The 16,954-nt window shown below is 34.0% G+C and overlaps 1 protein-coding gene across 1 annotated transcript in view; it reads left to right on the top strand.

The window, feature by feature from the left end:
• LOC149420430 (5-hydroxytryptamine receptor-like) overlaps nt 1-16,954 on the top strand; it is an 864,571-nt gene that overhangs the window by 37,173 nt on the left and 810,444 nt on the right. Inside the window, exon 2 of the mRNA XM_089636704.1 lies at nt 6,982-7,032. The gene's annotated coding sequence lies outside the window, so the exon portion shown is untranslated. The remainder of the gene's footprint in view (nt 1-6,981; nt 7,033-16,954) is intronic.

The raw sequence follows: 16,954 nt of genomic DNA, 5'->3' as shown, positions 1-16,954 counted from the left end.
CTAGTTATTAGTGTTTGAATAACTCGAAAAATCGTTAAGGACTAATAAGTACCGTCAGTAACTTCTTGTTATACTTTATTTGTTTGAGACATGAGTGAAATTTATTATTTTTATATCGAACAAGTCCACGAATGCATATGAGACAACAATTTTTTTTTTTTTTTTGATTTACTAGATTCTTATATGCCTTAAAAAGGTGAATCATTTAAATTTACTGAATTTAAAGTTAATGTTCTTTATACAAATAGAACGGCGTCATATGCGCCTCGCAATTTTTACCTCATGTGGGTATTTAAAAATAATTTTTTTTATACAATCGTCCCGTACAATTTTTTTACGCTTTTTTCAGGTCTTCGAAATGGATATTTCAAAAAATAATGCTTTGATTGAAGCATTACTTTTAGAAGACCTTCCGGATTGCGATGCGAATTCAGATGTGGAGTTGTCTGACGAAGAAAATATTGAAAATATGCAGCTACATACATCTAGAACGTTTGATCAAATTTTCGAGGAAGCGTTGGAACAATCTTTAGATCAAGCTGAACTTGAGGTTACAAATGAGATCGAAGAAAAAAATGGAGAAGTAAGTCAATGCGCATTACCCTCCGGTTCTTCAGAAACTGTTGCTTTGATACCATCTAAAAAGAAGAAGAATATTGAGCTGAATCGTAAATGGAAAAAACGCGATTTAGAAACTTATCTTCCAGAATATTCTACAAATACGGGTGTGGTCGAAGAATGTTTTGCTGGATGTAATACACCCACCGATATTTTTTTAGTTTTCATTGATGATATTCTGGATATAATTATATATCAAAGTAACTTATATGCAGTCCAACATGATAAGGTCCTCAACCTAAAAAAGGAAAAACTGATGGCTTTTATTGGAATGAACTTTTACATGGCCTACAATACTAGACCTTCATGGACAGATCATTTTTCGTCGGCCCCTGATTTGAACAATCCTTTGGTAAGCAAGACCATGCCCAGAGATAGATTTGCAATTATTTTGTCCAACCTCCATTGCAAGGATAACTCTCAACTGCTTCCTAACTGCAAAGACAAACTATACAAAATCAGACCTATAGTTGATGCTTTGAACAAACAATTTCAAGGGTGCTACCACGGAACGAGAGAAGTGAGTGTTGATGAATCAATGATAAAATTCAAGGGAAGGTCAGTCTTGAAACAATATCTTCCGATGAAACCAATAAAGAGAGGCTATAAGCTATGGTGTCTGGCTGACCAAAGAGGTTTTATAAAAAAATTCATGATTTATCAAGGAAAAGACGAAGTAATGAATGCAAAATTTTCCGATTGCACTTTAGGAGAAAGAGTGGTTTTGGAATTGACAGAATCTGACTGGGGAAAGGATAAAGAAGTTTACTTCGACAATTTTTTTACATCGGTAGCTCTACTGGAGAAACTGAAGACTGAAAGAACTTACGGATGTGGAACAATGAGGGTTAATCGTAAGGGTGTACCCAACAATCTGTTAGCTGACTCTAAATTGAAACGTGGAGAATGTGACTATCGATTTTCTAGTTTGGGCATCGGGTTTTGGAAATGAAAGGACAACAAAGTCGTAAACATTGCTTCGAATTTTCATGGCAACGAAGAAGAAACTGTAACTCGCAAAGAAAAAAATGGATCCAAATCGACAGTATCTTGTCCAAAATCTATCAAAGACTACAACTCTTACATGGGCGGTGTAGATACACCTGACAGATTGAGGGCCTTGTACTGTGTAGACCGAAAGTCTCCAAAATGGTGGCACAGATTGTTTTGGGGAGTTCTGGATATAGCTTTTGTAAATGCATATGTTGTTCATGGGCTGATACTTGAAAAGACTTCTGTAAAAGTTTTTAGACGGTCAGTTGCACAAGGATTGATGACAAAAAAAGATCTTGACAAGAAAAAAAGGTTATCGAGGGAAAACCAACCCAGCCCTGGCCCATCTAAAAGGCGTAAAGCAAACTATTCGACCTTGAAAGATGTTAGGTTGGGTAACAGAGGCATACACTGGCCTACTTTTGTAGAAAACAGAGGCAGATGCGAAATATGCAGCATCAAGAAGATACAGTCAAAGCCTCACTCAAAATGTTCTCACTGCAATGTATTCTTATGTCTAAATGAAAAGAAAAACTGCTTTACTGAATACCACGAGATTCATTTTTTATTATTCATAACTATTAATATTTATTTAACGATTTAATTAGTTTAAAAAAAAAACCTATACTTTAAAAGTTCCTATTATACACATTACTATGATACACAAAGTTCCTGACGGTACAAATTAGTCCAGGTCACAGTAATAATACCTAGAATGCAAATAAAAATCTAAAAAAAAATTATGTGTTTCCTTTACAACATATTATTAAGAATCTCATATAAAACCATTAATTTTGTACTTTTTTCTCATAGCCGTTAGGAAAGGGTTAACAAATAAGTGATATTTCATTTTGGTGTGAAAATTCTTTGTACAGTAATTTCTCTCTAAATAAGCGAAGCCGCATGTAAAAGCTGGTACAGTATAATATGATCAAATTAATAAGAGTAATGATGTGTTTATAAGACTACCAGACAGCGGCATTTTACTCTTAGATTCAACCCTTATCGTAATAGTGAGAAAGTTCAGGGTGGATTTAATGAAGTACTTGTAGACAACTGCTGATCTCTACGAAACATTATTTTTCTTATATTTTCTTAGTATTTTTTTAAAGAAACATCACCGCGGGCATCACAAGTTTGGCTTTTTAATGATTTAAGTAAATAAAGGAACTTTAAAACCCTTTTTTCTCAGATTAACAAGAAAACTATTTTTATCAGGCATGAGACATGCTCATTACTAATGAAAGGCAATAACTTTTATAAAAACCTTAAAATTTTATAATTATTTATTCGATGTAGCGTGATACTGTGCATGTTATAATATGCTATGAAATTATCATAGAATTTTCCTTTTTTTTCATTCAAAATTGAAATCTCACATTATCAATATGTCACAAATTTTCACATCCCATCAGATTTTTTCTCTATATCGTCATCTTTGGGGATGCAATGTGGCGGTTTATGAGGAATGCAAGGATTATGGCATGTAAGTAATACAGAAACCATTGAAATTAATTACCTTAGATACTGAAGACGAATAAAAGTGTGTTGTTCAGGTGATGATATACTATTTATAATACTAGTAGTTCTGTGAACAGCAAACATAAAAGTAAATTTCTAATTTTCTCTTATTCAATTGATCAAATCGAAAATTTCCACTAATTCATGTATTATATGTAAAAAAAAATACTTCAACTTAAGATGTATACAATTTGTCCAAAGAAACATCACTTACTCAATGAAAAGTCTTTTTTCAAGCTTTTTTTTAGGTAGGAAGGTAAAATTATATTGAAAAAAGAATGCATGAAAAGCAAATAAATACGACGATTTCCCATTTGAAAAAATAATCTTCATTGCACTATGGGAATTGGTAGTGAGACAATGAAAGATAAGGATGTTGTTGTTGTGGTGTTTATTGAGAGTCAGTTGCCGTGACGAGGAGATGATGTAGGACAGATGTTGAATACTCCGGTTGCTGCGATGATGTGGTGGTCAAGCGCGGGTCAGTGAGTCGACGCCGGGCGCTGGTGACCGGGACTCACTGGCGAAGAACGTAGGTCTTCAGGCACTCCAGTGCTGACGAGACGGCCAAAGGTGCGTTGGACCTTGTAGGCGGTTGAACGGGCGCGGTGTGACCAGTGAGGATGCTGCGTGTCCTCGTGGTGGTCATGATGCGTGGAAGAAACGCTGGTCAGAGACGCTGGGACCAGGGCGCTTGTAATCCGAGTAGCGCTTGCCAGGGACGGCGATCCGGACAAGGCGCTAGGTTGATGTCCCGGTAGAGTCCATGATGGTACGGGCGAAGCCGGGTATATGTCCTTCGTGGAGGGGCGCGGGGCCCCCCAGTTGTCACTCGTGAGATTAGTAAATCGTTGGCGGCAGATTGATGACTTACTGACTACTGACTGATGTACTTAGGTCCTCCACCGCTTATATAGCTGCCGATTCCTTTGTTCTCGTCTGCCGCGGGTTGGAGTAGCGTCTGGACTTCGAACCCGCAGGATCGCTGACTCGGTTTATTGTCTGGGCGTTTGCATCACCCTATATGCAAGTCAGCTGTCTACGTATGGTGGTCCCGATATTATTATTGAAGTCTCGAAAGAATAATTGCTGTCTCGACTGTTTAACACATGCCGTCTGGTTATGATTTTGATGACTCTAGGAGCGGTGAAATAACCGCTACAGCACCATGGTCAAAGTTAGTCAAATAGTCAAAGTAAGGCTGGCTTACATAAAAAAGTAGATGCAACGGATTTTAGAAAATGGAAACGAAACACACAAACAAATTTACATACAGATGGAATGCCAAACTGTCGAGTTAAAATAATTAGGGCCTCAGCACGGGTAGGCCACCCAGTGAGGTCAAAATTACCAAACTGTACTAAGAAATGTAAGATATTATACTAAAAAAAAATCTTTTACTATATTATATTATAATCTTATTTCCATCAATTAATAACATAAAATAAAATTATTTTTTTTATTTTCCATACACTACAGTAATAAACAATAAAAAATAAATCACACGTCATCAAATTACTTAAAAAAAGCTTTAATTCGCATTTCGCGTGCTGAACACATCGTTTATTGACTTTTTTGGAAATATATCGCAATTTGTAAGTCAACTGTAATTAATTTACCGATTGAAATAAAGACCCACAGTCGTTAGCTGAAATAAAGCTGTTTCAGCACGAGGGAATAGCATCGCGTGTTTCAGTTAAAAGAGAACGTACTGATTTTTAATCTGCGGATTATTAATACAATCAAGATTCTAGTGACTTTTATTAAACGCATTACTTAATTTTATGAATTTGTTTTGATAAAGGTTTTATGAATATTGTTTGAACAGTACTGATAAGTTATAATGAGTATTGCAGGGTTTTTTTTATTCGGTTATAATTTATGGAAGAGATTTATTAATATAATATGGTACCGTCCGGCCCAATGTAATATTTGGAGATGCCGTGTTGCATGGAGTTAGTATATTATTATAAACGTGTTAGTAATTATTATTGTTCTTTCCTACGGTTTGCAAGGTGAACATGGCTCTGGTGATATCCAACCTACGATATTCAAAAGGCAAATCTCGATATTTAAATGTTATTTATAAATTAAAGATTTCAGGATATTTGTAGAGTCAGTGTTAAGTACTTATATCAAATCGAAATTATCACACGAATAGCAGTGCGCGGGGACAATGTTCAGTAGTTTAAGGTCGCTCAGCGTTAAAGAATTGGAATCGTTGGAGGTAAAATTGGACTATTTGAAGGTAAAAAAGTGGAACACATTTTTTCGTATCGTATCTCTTCTAATGAGGATAGTCTTAATTCTGTACAAATTCAATGAACATCAGTTGTAATTTTCAAAATGGGAATTAAAATATTTTACTGTAAAAATATTATGTTTTGAGTAGGTACTTTATCGCTTTTGAGAATCCTCCAAACAAACACTTCCAATTTTGAAAATGATGATACAATTCAAAACAAAAGTTCTAGGGTTCATTAAATCGAAGTTACAGACAGAGACACACCGAAATTATAATTTTGAATTCTTCGGCGATTAAAAAACTAAGAACACTAGTGATACAATTCAACGGGGGCTCCATCGAAGCCAGAGTAAAGTTGGCCTCTCAGAAGCTGGGCGTACTGTACAGGGCCCGCAGATACTTAAATAGTACACAACTGCTGACCCTGTACAAATCGCAAGTGCGCCCTACTGTCGAATTTGGCAGCCATCTCTGGTCCGGAGCCCCTAAATACCTGAAAAAAACCCTTGACAAAAACGGGCGGTCCGTTTGATAGATTCCCCAATCTTAACAAACGGACTGCAATATTTAGAGCACAGGCGTCAGGTAGGTATGCTGTCCTTGTTCTATCGGTATTATAATGGAAGATGCTCTGAGGAACTAGCGTCATTGATTGCCAAACACGCGCCCAACATTTGTACACGGTTGACATTTGTCACATGAGAACGGGTCGCTTCTACGATTCGTTCTTAAGTTCAACAGCTCGGCTGTGGAACGAACTGCCGGCCTCTGTGTTTCCTCCCTCCTACAACATGGGACTCTTCAAGACCCATGTTCACTCCTTCCTCTCCACAAAAAGACCCTCCACACAGCATCCTCAAAGATGACATAGGCCCTGAGGGAAATTATTTTCTTCAGGGCCTCCTGTTTGGAGTTAATATAAAAAAAAATCTAACGCGGCGTCACGTTCATTGGTCAAATGCATTGTACATATAGTTATGTATTAGTGATCGACGAAACAGTGGATACATCTATTATTTGCCTTAAATTGATAAAAGTTTGTCAAGTATATATTTAGATATAAGAAAGCAATGTAGAAAAAAAGTGTTTCATTATAGGCAACCTCCAATTGGTGAACATGATGCCAAAAAAGGAGAAAAGGCTAATTTTTTTTTCAGGGATACAAGTGAGATTCAAGTAATATGAACTGTTATAGAAAATTGTCATCATTTTGTCTGTGTGATCGTTTGAGCTACAAGAGATAAATGGCTCTTGTGTATTTTAGACTTTATAGACTTATCTGGCAGATCTCAAAAGCATATTCATAGGGTCTCCCCTCTAAGAAGGTACAAAGGTTCGGGAAACCATGAGGTTTCGAGAAGCAGAAATATTTTGAAAGCATAATAGTGAGGACGTTGGCCTCCAGGCAGTCCTACACAATCATTTCTAATTATACGAGTTTTTAAGACACAATGTTTTGCTGTTAAGGTGTTTTTATTATCAAGATCATGCATTCACTCAGTAAGTAAATAGGTACCATCTGTGTTTCCTAAATTCCTAATTATCAAGTTTGTGATGAAAACTTAGGGTAACAAACATTTTAATAAATATTTTTCTTTTTCTAGCATCCAACTATTACTGGAAATTGGCTCAAAATTGCAAGGCATGATTCCAAGGTAAGTGATTATTTTTAAATATATTATTAAATGCTCAGAATTAAAGGTTACTTAAAAAAACGCCAGATGGCCCAAAATATAAATAAAATAAATTCAAAGAAATAGTTTTATATCCACACTCTACGTAAAGGCATGTTTTGTAATTCGATTGGAAGCAATTAAAATATAATTTTATCTTGGCAAAATTTTCTAAAAAAACTTACAGTACCTACGAAACGATTACTGAACGATTGTTAAAATATAAAATCTCGTTTTCGTTGGTCAAACCACATGAACTTACAGAAAATATCTGATAGTATTATTGTCCCAGCGTCTGGACGATGTAGGCCCTCTGATTGGTCAAATTAAAATTGTCTGTTTCGGGTAACTTGAAAATTAAGACACGATTTCATACTAAAATAGGATCGCCTCATAATAATACGAGATTTCTTCAAAAGCATCGTTTCTGTCATATAATTTTTGGATAATATCGAAGAAAATATGTTTTAGAAAGTTCATAATCCATTGGATTAATTACATTACGGTGAAAATTATCCACAGTTACGTGATTATGTTTGACGTTTATAAAAAAATCACGCGTTCCTTCAATGGCCGATACGCACGGCTATAGATTAGATGGCCGACAGAGCGCACCTCTGGCGGTATAAAAACCAACCAAATGAATGGCGCGAATATTTAAAAATATGCAGCTCACAATATTTGACTACTTACGATTAACAAGCGTAATAAGAAGATTTCTTCTGGAAGCTTATCACTTTGTAATGGCATTTTTCATTATTATTTATACATTTTTTGTTTATTAATTATATCTGATTTTATATTGACATGTTTTCTAATTTCTAAAATTTCAAAATTATTTATTTGCGATGCTTTATATCCTGACTGAAGTATTTTAAGACCTGAATTTTTTATCGAAAGTGTGATCATTATTCAAACTCAGATTCAATATTTCCATTTAGAGCCCTGCGATATGTTTTAGTTCTGACTTCAAAGTTTCTATTGGTTCTACCTTTGTAAAAGAAATTACAATCATCCCAATTGAGTTTTTAAACTCGTGATTTTTTTGTTTGAATTTTGCTATCTTTATTATTAAGAATATATTTCTTCATTGTTATTAGTGTAAAACGCCAGTTGAATAGTACCAGGATTGTTTTGATATATAATTTTAGAAGTATCGTTATCAACAAACAGAATTCTACGCCATTGTTTATTTCTATCTTTAGAAATACCGTTTGAAGAGAATATGTTTAATTTTTTTTATTCAGTATTTCAACTATCAATTTATTAGAATAACCGTTATTAAATGCTATTTGTCTTATAAATATATTGTTTTATCTTTAAATGCTATTTGTTTTTTTCAGGTCTTAAAATACTTCACGATAAATAGTTTTGAAATTTTAGAAATGAGGAAACATGTTAATATAAAAACAGATATAATTAACAAGAATTTTTTTATAAACTTTCTTTTAAATATTTTCCCACTCAACTGGTCTTTCCCGTCTAACGATATTGTAATTCCTAATTATTATAAACCCAGCATACTCTTACCCCTCCCCCCTCCTTACACTTCTTCTTTCCCAATTGCAATCTATATTTAATTTTTGACTTCGGTGTATACACAATAAAATGTAAACATTATATTGATTTATTTATTGGACAATTTCCATAGCGCCGCTTTTGTGAGATATCACCTCAGGGGCGCTATATTGTAATAATCTACCTTTATAAATAGATTTTTACTCTCCTGATGAAGGTGTATATTAGTACTGTATCAAAATATAACTAGCTGTTGGAAACAATAGTTATATTGTTTCAACGTCCAACGCTGTTGAAAATAATTAGCGTCAATAGTTGAAATATAATACCTACTTGCGAATATTATTCAACGCAGTCAACGATTCAACTGCCTAATAAATAAAAGGGTTAAGAGTTTGCACTTCGTGAACAACATTACTCGATATTTCAAATGGTCTTTTGGTTATGTAACTCCTGCTAGACGTTTTTCTTTTATTTTTCCATCCAATACGGCCGATACACAGCGCCAAGGGACAACCAAATTTATCAACGACAAGCAAAAAATAACCAACGTCGGCCGCGCTACGTTTTGTACCTATTGTTTTCAACAGTTTGGCTTGTTAAATCAAAAGGGTCAAGAGATTACACTTCGTGAACGATATTATGCCTAATTTGAAATGGTCTTTTTGTAATGTACGTACCTACTGCACGTTTTTTTTGATTTTCCCATCCAATACGGCCGATACACAGCGCCAATGGACAATCAAATTTATCAACGACTAGTAAAAAATAACCAACGTCGGCCGCATAGCTACGTTATGTACATATTGTTTTCAACAGTGTTGGCTTGTTAAATCAAAAGGGTCAAGAGATTACACTTCGTGAACGATATTATGCCTTATTTGAAATGGTCTTTTGGTATTGTACGTACCTACTGCGCGTTTTTTTTGATTTTCCCATCCAATACGGCCGATACGCAGCGCCAAGGGACAGTAAAATTTTTCAACGACTAGCAAAATATATCTTCAACGTCTTTAATATTTCAACAGGGTAATGTTTTCAACACCGAAACCAACGTCTTCCAACTTCCAACAGTTTCAACTTTATTGTTGGATTATTATTACGTGTGTGGGGCATAGAGATAATAATAATACATCAATGATCCGGGGAACACCCGTTAATAGGGATTCCCTAATACGATTTTGATCTATTTTTTGTTTATTTTTTTGTAAATATTGTGTCGATCTCCTATACGTTTAGTTTGATTGTACTGGCTTGTCGCGCGTCTATTCAATCTGTTTTTGTTAATTGTTTTACTTAGGTAGTGATTTATGTAAAAATACGTAAGTAATTGATATAAATTTGATGACTAAACTAATTTGTAATTGAATAATAATTATTAGTGTTTGTGTCGTAGTGTGATTGAACTTTGGACTGATGATAAATATTAAACAGTTGAACAGATGGTTATTTATTACTCTAATCCCAACACTGTTAATGTATTTAAAAATATAGTTCTAAAACCAAAAAAAATAAATATAGTTCACAAACTTTTGTTAAGGGGGGTACCTACTCCCTTGGAAGAACAAGACTATTTGCAAGATATTTCTGAAAATCAAACAGAATCTTCAGACAAACCCTTATCATTTTGGAATGCATTAAATTCAGTAGTCGAAAAAATTAAGCCAGTGAATAATCCAAATAACAAATTCCGCAAAGAACTGGACATGTATCTCGAAATGGATCTTCTTGATAGAAAGAGTTGTCCCCTGAAATGGTGGAAGGAACAAGGAGTATATTTTCCGAATTTGAAAAAATCTTCATAGAAAAATGCGGTATTGTAGCAAAATCCGTTCCTTGTGAACGATTTTTTTCCAAGACTGGACAAATTATATCCGACCGCAGGTGCATTTTTAAGGCTGGAAAAGTGCGACAGCTGGTGTTTTTGAATATGGATTCGAAAATATAGAAATGCGTAAAAAAACAATCTGTAAATAACCTTTAAATGTTTTTTTTGATTTTTGTTTTTGGGGTATTATGCCGTGTTGCGCTAACTCCTTCTTTAGCCAACGTTTCGGACAGCATTGTAGTGTCCATCATCAGGGCAGATGTGTTATACCTTTAAATGACTTAATAACCGTAAATATTGAACATAAATAATTTGATGTGTAAAAACGTCTGAACTGTGCTAAACAAGTTGGACCTTAAATAGACTGAGCTTGGAGTAAACCTATCAAATAATGTAAGCCATGGTTTTATTTTTCTTAAAAAACGTCTAATCTTATTAATTTTTCAAAAATGGACATTATATTCTTACAAATAACTAAACTGAATAATCATTGAAATTCTAAATACTTGGACCGTAATTTTTTATAACGTCTAATGCTTTATGATAATTTGAATATGTGTACTTAGGTATTAGTAAATTATCTAAAAAAATATAATAACAAATGTGATGAATGAGGTTTCATCGAGTATGGAGAATTAAGCACTAAAAACAGACCTGAGTTAATAAATCACTAGAAATAATCAATTATAGTTGCGTCAACGTCGGCGTTATTTTCAATAGTTATTTTCAACAGTTGAAAATCGCCAACGATAACGACGTTGGCGTTGGATGGAATTATCGTCAACGCCCAGTACTAGTGTATATATAATCTAACTTTAAACTTTATTAGATACAGTAACAGTTGTAGGTAAAGAATTACCACCAGTTGGAGTAAAATTAACACATTTTAATTAAACCGCCTGCTAATGTCATCGCACAATTACCCTCCTTTTATTCATAAACACGGGTACAATTAATCAATATGTAATAATCTATTATTTAAGTGAATTTTGTTTTAACTATCTTTAATTGTGACAAACTAAACGATATTGATTCAACTTATAGACATTGTCGGTTGTAACACATATTTAAGCACTGCAAGTCTCCTATGAGCTAATTATATTAGGTACGATAACAGTTTATATCAGTTGTAGACATGTAGTCAATAATAGTGTTTCATTTGAAATAATCCATCACCTTTTATTTATTCAAACAACTGTCATTCTTATTATGCGTAAATTTAGCATGTTATTATTAATTAACTCCTTCCTGTTCCGTGTTTAACAATATATATACTCACCCTCTCTCTGTGAATGTCCTAATATCTATCTATTAAATGTAACTGTTTTTAATATCACTTAAAATGGGCGAAGCCCAACTAAGAGCCGCCCGCAGGGCCTAGCAGAAAAAAACCCGCGGAGCGGGTTTTTAACTACTAGTATGTTTTTAATATTCAAGTAAAAATGAAAGGATTTTAATCAATTAAATTTGTGAAGTAACTTTTCATAAAAAAGTATTAGAATTGTAAAATAAGCTTTTTTTAAAAACAGCGCTATTTGTTGGACAGAAATGCGTTTTTTAAAAACAACCCCATCTGTTGGACGTAAAAGCAACGGTGACCGGATAAATCATCAAAATGATAATTCATCACATCTTTAAAAAGTTATATAAAGTCATGGAAAGTGATGAAACAAAAACTTTATTAACTGGGTTAAGTAGGTTAGGTTAGGTTAAAAAAAAAATCATCGTTTTCAATGACTTTATATCACTTTTTAAAAGTGTGTTGATTAGTCACTGTGTTGAGTTAGCATGGAACCATCGCCCAGTTGAATATCATGGAGTGCCAGAAATTAACCTTAACGATATTAAAAGAAGATATCGTTTTATGTCCTAATATTGCGGTACTCTTAGGTTTAAGATGATGATTCTCAATTATACCTTCGCATGTTCCACGACAATGATCTGCCCGGCGATATATTCAGTGTTCAGTGCTGGGTGTTGGAGGTGATGATAATTAAGTTTCAGTCACCGGCGCGGGTAATGTCCCAAGATGATTCTTAACGGTTGTCATTCCAAAAGGGTCTACGCTCTTCGTGACATTATTATATTATTATCTCCCTCTTTCAGTGGCCAGTACTTTAGTGTTATGCGATACCAATAAAAACACAATAGCGTCAATAAAATCAAATATTATCACTTCAGAAAAAATGCGAATTTAGAGCTAAACGATATGTCAATTTTAAATGAAATTGATGTTCATTTGTGGCGTGTTTTTCGTTATTTTAGCTCGGTGAATGATTATGGCTTTTAACGTAGGGTTTATCATCACGAACCCGAAGGTTTCTTACAATTCATGTTGCTGTCCGATGATATTTGTTTTCAATAATTTTTTTTTCTATCACACGTGGCCTCTGATCACACTGCTACACGTAATGACGGTACCACGTGATACGCATTTTATCTCGTCTGACCGTCCTGCCGGAACGAGACGGAGAACGTATCACGTGACCCATTAGGCTGTACCCAACTGCTCAGTTACGACGTGTGAGGGATTTAAAAAAAAAATCATCTAACAGCAAAACGACTTCTATATATTACTCGAAATATGCTCAATAATCGCTGGTTAATATCCTTCCGGTAAGTGCTGTTACATTCTGTATACATACATTTATAAATATAGTTATGATAACATTGTAAACTGTTAATTTCCCTAAAATATAAAATAAAAATATATAATACCCTCACACATACGTCGAAAAACTTATAAAGGATTTGTAATTAAATAAATAAGAAACTTTTTTTTCGATAAATTTGGTTGGGATGAATGATAGAAAAACTTTACTACTCGTAAAATATTTATATTTCTAATGACATAAAAAGATGACACCTTTTCAAGTTAGTTTAACGTTTTTCCTTGAAATCCCACAATAAACACTTTTGTAAATAAATGACGAACATTAAGGAAATTAAATTTGAAGAACACACTCATTATTCCTTCAAAACGACATTAAAGTTACTCGATCCATTAGTTTAATGAGCCCCACACATGACTTTGGATGGAAAGTTCCATATTATGATAAACAATTTCTGGCGAATTCCTTTCGTTTAAGGAAAGCCCTTACGTGTTCAAGAAGTTACACATAAATTCCTTCGGTCTGTGACAGCGAATATTAATAAAACAGAATGATAATTTATTGAGTACCATTTAGAAGTAACTCCGAGGCCATTAGTCAAATCCCTGGCGGAAGATTTGGGATTTTTGGCACGTTCGTTTTTTAATGGTTCTACGTAATTTGCCCAGAATGAGAGTTATTCAGGGAAAATAATTATTCCAGTCTTGTCCGGGTAGATTGGGCTGCCTTGTTTTGCAAATGGATATTGTTAAATCAACCAGAAATTTAACTTAATTGATTTTTTATTTTTCAGTCATCATCATCAAGGCACTTTATTCAGGGCAGGCCCTAAGCGGGCGAAATTGGAGCAGTCCTCTCCGGGCAATAAATTTTCAAAGCGCCAAGGTGCTGATAGTACTTAACACATAATAGTACTAACACATCGTCCTTGAGATAAGCTACACAAAAATACAAATCATCCAAACATTTTTGAGAACAGAGAGATCTTATCTAGGTGTCTATTGGTTTTGACAATGGTCTTCAAAACTTTACTCGCGTCATGCGCCTTTTGGATCAGGGCCGGCCCTGGCTATATTCCTTTTTGGGATGTGGCCGCTTCCATAAAAAGATGCTCTACACCGAAATTTAGGATGGCTTTGCGCATTCTGGAGATCTTTCAACGTTCAGGTGGAAGTAATAGATAATTTTAATATAAATAAAATTTGATCAAGCCCCAACCCATTTATCTAATAATATAAGAAACATTATATGTTTTAACATAAATATAAAGACGAGTGAGTGTCTGTGTCGGGTATATAATTTTATTTGCAAATTACAGTTTTATTCGAAGATTGATGAAATTTTGCACACTTAACCTTCAAAACAAGAGGGAGGTAACTGTCTACATTAGATTTTGAAAAACCACCCCAAACCACTTTTCCCACTCCAATGTAGATTTTGTATACTTCTCTGTGAAATTTTGCATACTTGATGTTCAAAATAAGAAGAAAACTACATCGGATTTAAAAAACAAACCGGACAACGCCGGGAACTTCAGATTAACAATAAATTTGTAAATTGCGTAATTTTATGCGAAATTATTGTGAAACTTTTACTATGACATGAAGTGCGCATTTCAGTTTTCATAGATCATCTATAACTATGCTTCGTCATCCTTGAATAGTAATTGAAGAAGAAGATAAAACTAAAAAATCTGAACGAAACAATAAACATAATAAAACACAGAAAATAAAAAGATAACGGTCACAACCAGGAATCGAAACAAAAATGTCTTGTTTCAAGATCTTGGGCTCGATTCCTAGTTGTGACAGTTTTATTTTTATTTTATGTGTCTTGTTCTGTTTCATGTTTCGTTTAGATTTGTTCAGGTGCAGTAAAACAGGCAGAGCAGTTTTGAAGGAAAAAAATGCTCAATACAGAAATGGTTTTTTTTATTTGATTCGATACATCAAGCCGTTTTGAGTATCAAGTCCTGAAGATGAAATCAAAAAGATGATGGCCACCAGCAGCGATACATTGTTTAAGGCGATTTCTGAAGTTTTCAACGGGTAAAACGGTGATTCCCTCCCAAATTCATTCCATTAGTTCTTCCAAGGATGATGTTTAAAAAGGTAGCTTCGGGTAGCCCCACAGGAAGAAGTCGCAAATGCTCAAATGAGGTAGCGAGCGGGTTCGTCACCCCACTTCACCCCTCAAAAAGACGAGGCACAAAGGAAATATTTGTCGCAGTTTCGTCATTGAAACTCATACAAAATGGGTCATACTGTCCTGTTGAAACCAGATGTCTGCCAGAACTGTTTTCTCAGTTAGTTCTTCCAAATACGGTTTAAAAAAAATTCCAACATGGAAAGATAACTTTGGGCGTTGAAAGTTACGGTTCGTCAATTCTCCTAAAAAAATTAAGCCCAATCACCCTAAATGTGGAAATCGTATACCACACGGCCACTTTTGGGAAATAAAAAGGTTTCTCGTGAAGTTTCTTGGAATATATTGAGCCCAGTACCGAAAATTTTGTTTATTCACCGCTCCACAGAGATGGAAGTGACAAAGTGAAGACGACGAAAGAACGGCAATTTTCATGAAATGTGCGGAACAAACCATGGTAATGACTGCAAACGGCATAACCCTCTCGACACAATGAGACACCTCCCAGGTTCCTACCCTTACCACACGGGATGTACCGGCCCTTCAAAACTGCGCTGTCTTTTTTGCTGCACTCTGTATTATCTTCTTCTTTAGTGATATATTTTGGGTATAACCTTCACAAGTTGTTTTAATAAAAAATGAATTATTATTTACTTAATACTACTCGTATTTAAGACTCAAATAATTATTTTTTTTTTTTAAATAGTGTCAAAAAATCAAAAATTTAAAAAAAATATATATATATAAATAATAAATAAATAAATAAATAATTGTTTATTCCAGAATGTGGGGAGGTTAGTGCAATCCCACACAATCCATAAAATATAACTACAATGTTATATACAGAGATACAATTAAGTACAAATAATTTAAAATGTAAGTTTGATAGAGCAAATAAAATATAAGAAAAAGTAAAAGGAACTATATAGAATGGAGAGTGTTAACATAAAACATTTAAATATCTTGTAAGCTTATCATCGGAGCGATAATTATATATACAGAAACATATATTCTGTATAAATATTCTGTATAAATATATATACAGAAACAAATATTTATCTGTGTTTATTATTATTGCATAAGATTATTATTTTGAGGTGCAGAAAGGGGTCAGTAACCTTCTGATGGAAGTCAAATGTGTTAACAATTGCGATACTAATTTGCGATATTAATTGCGATGCGAGATTATTTAAAAAAATTGACCCTTTAAAATAAAATTATTTGAGAATGGCACATAATTTTACTAAAAAGTTTTTTTTTGGTTTGACTGAGAATTGAATCTTCCCACCCAGGGACCGAAGTCGACTGTGCTCACAACTTCCGAAGCCGAATCCCGGTTGGGAATGACCGACATTTTCACTTCCAAGACTTGCATTAATTCATTCACGAAAGCAAAAGTGACATTCAAATAGATGTATATTTAAAAAGTTCACCAACCGGGTGAACTCTAGCTAATTGTACATGATGTTGATCTTATCTAAAAACCAACCAGCACTGGTCTTACTCATGAATATTACTCATGTAATGATACCTCTTTACTGTTATCTCGGTACTCAGTGGGTGGGTTGATTAACAAGTAAAAGCCTTGTTATAATATTTTTCGGAAATAATAAATGAATAAGTGTAGGTAACTGAACCGTTAACGCAAACAAAACAAACTTTACAAGTTACAATTCGTTCGGATTTGTTTCTTTTGTCTCTAAAAATAAGCAGTCTATGGAAGGTTTTTTTTTAATGTTTTCACTTTAAAAGTTATCCCATTATACAAAGAATAGGCAATAAAAAGTTTTATTTTATTAAT

Source organism: Hesperophylax consimilis, chromosome 10 (genome assembly GCF_061612785.1).
Source record: "Hesperophylax consimilis isolate HC1 chromosome 10, BYU_Hcon_1.0, whole genome shotgun sequence".
NCBI classification, from domain to species: domain Eukaryota; kingdom Metazoa; phylum Arthropoda; class Insecta; order Trichoptera; family Limnephilidae; genus Hesperophylax; species Hesperophylax consimilis.
This window is presented reverse-complemented; position numbering and strand designations above follow the sequence as displayed.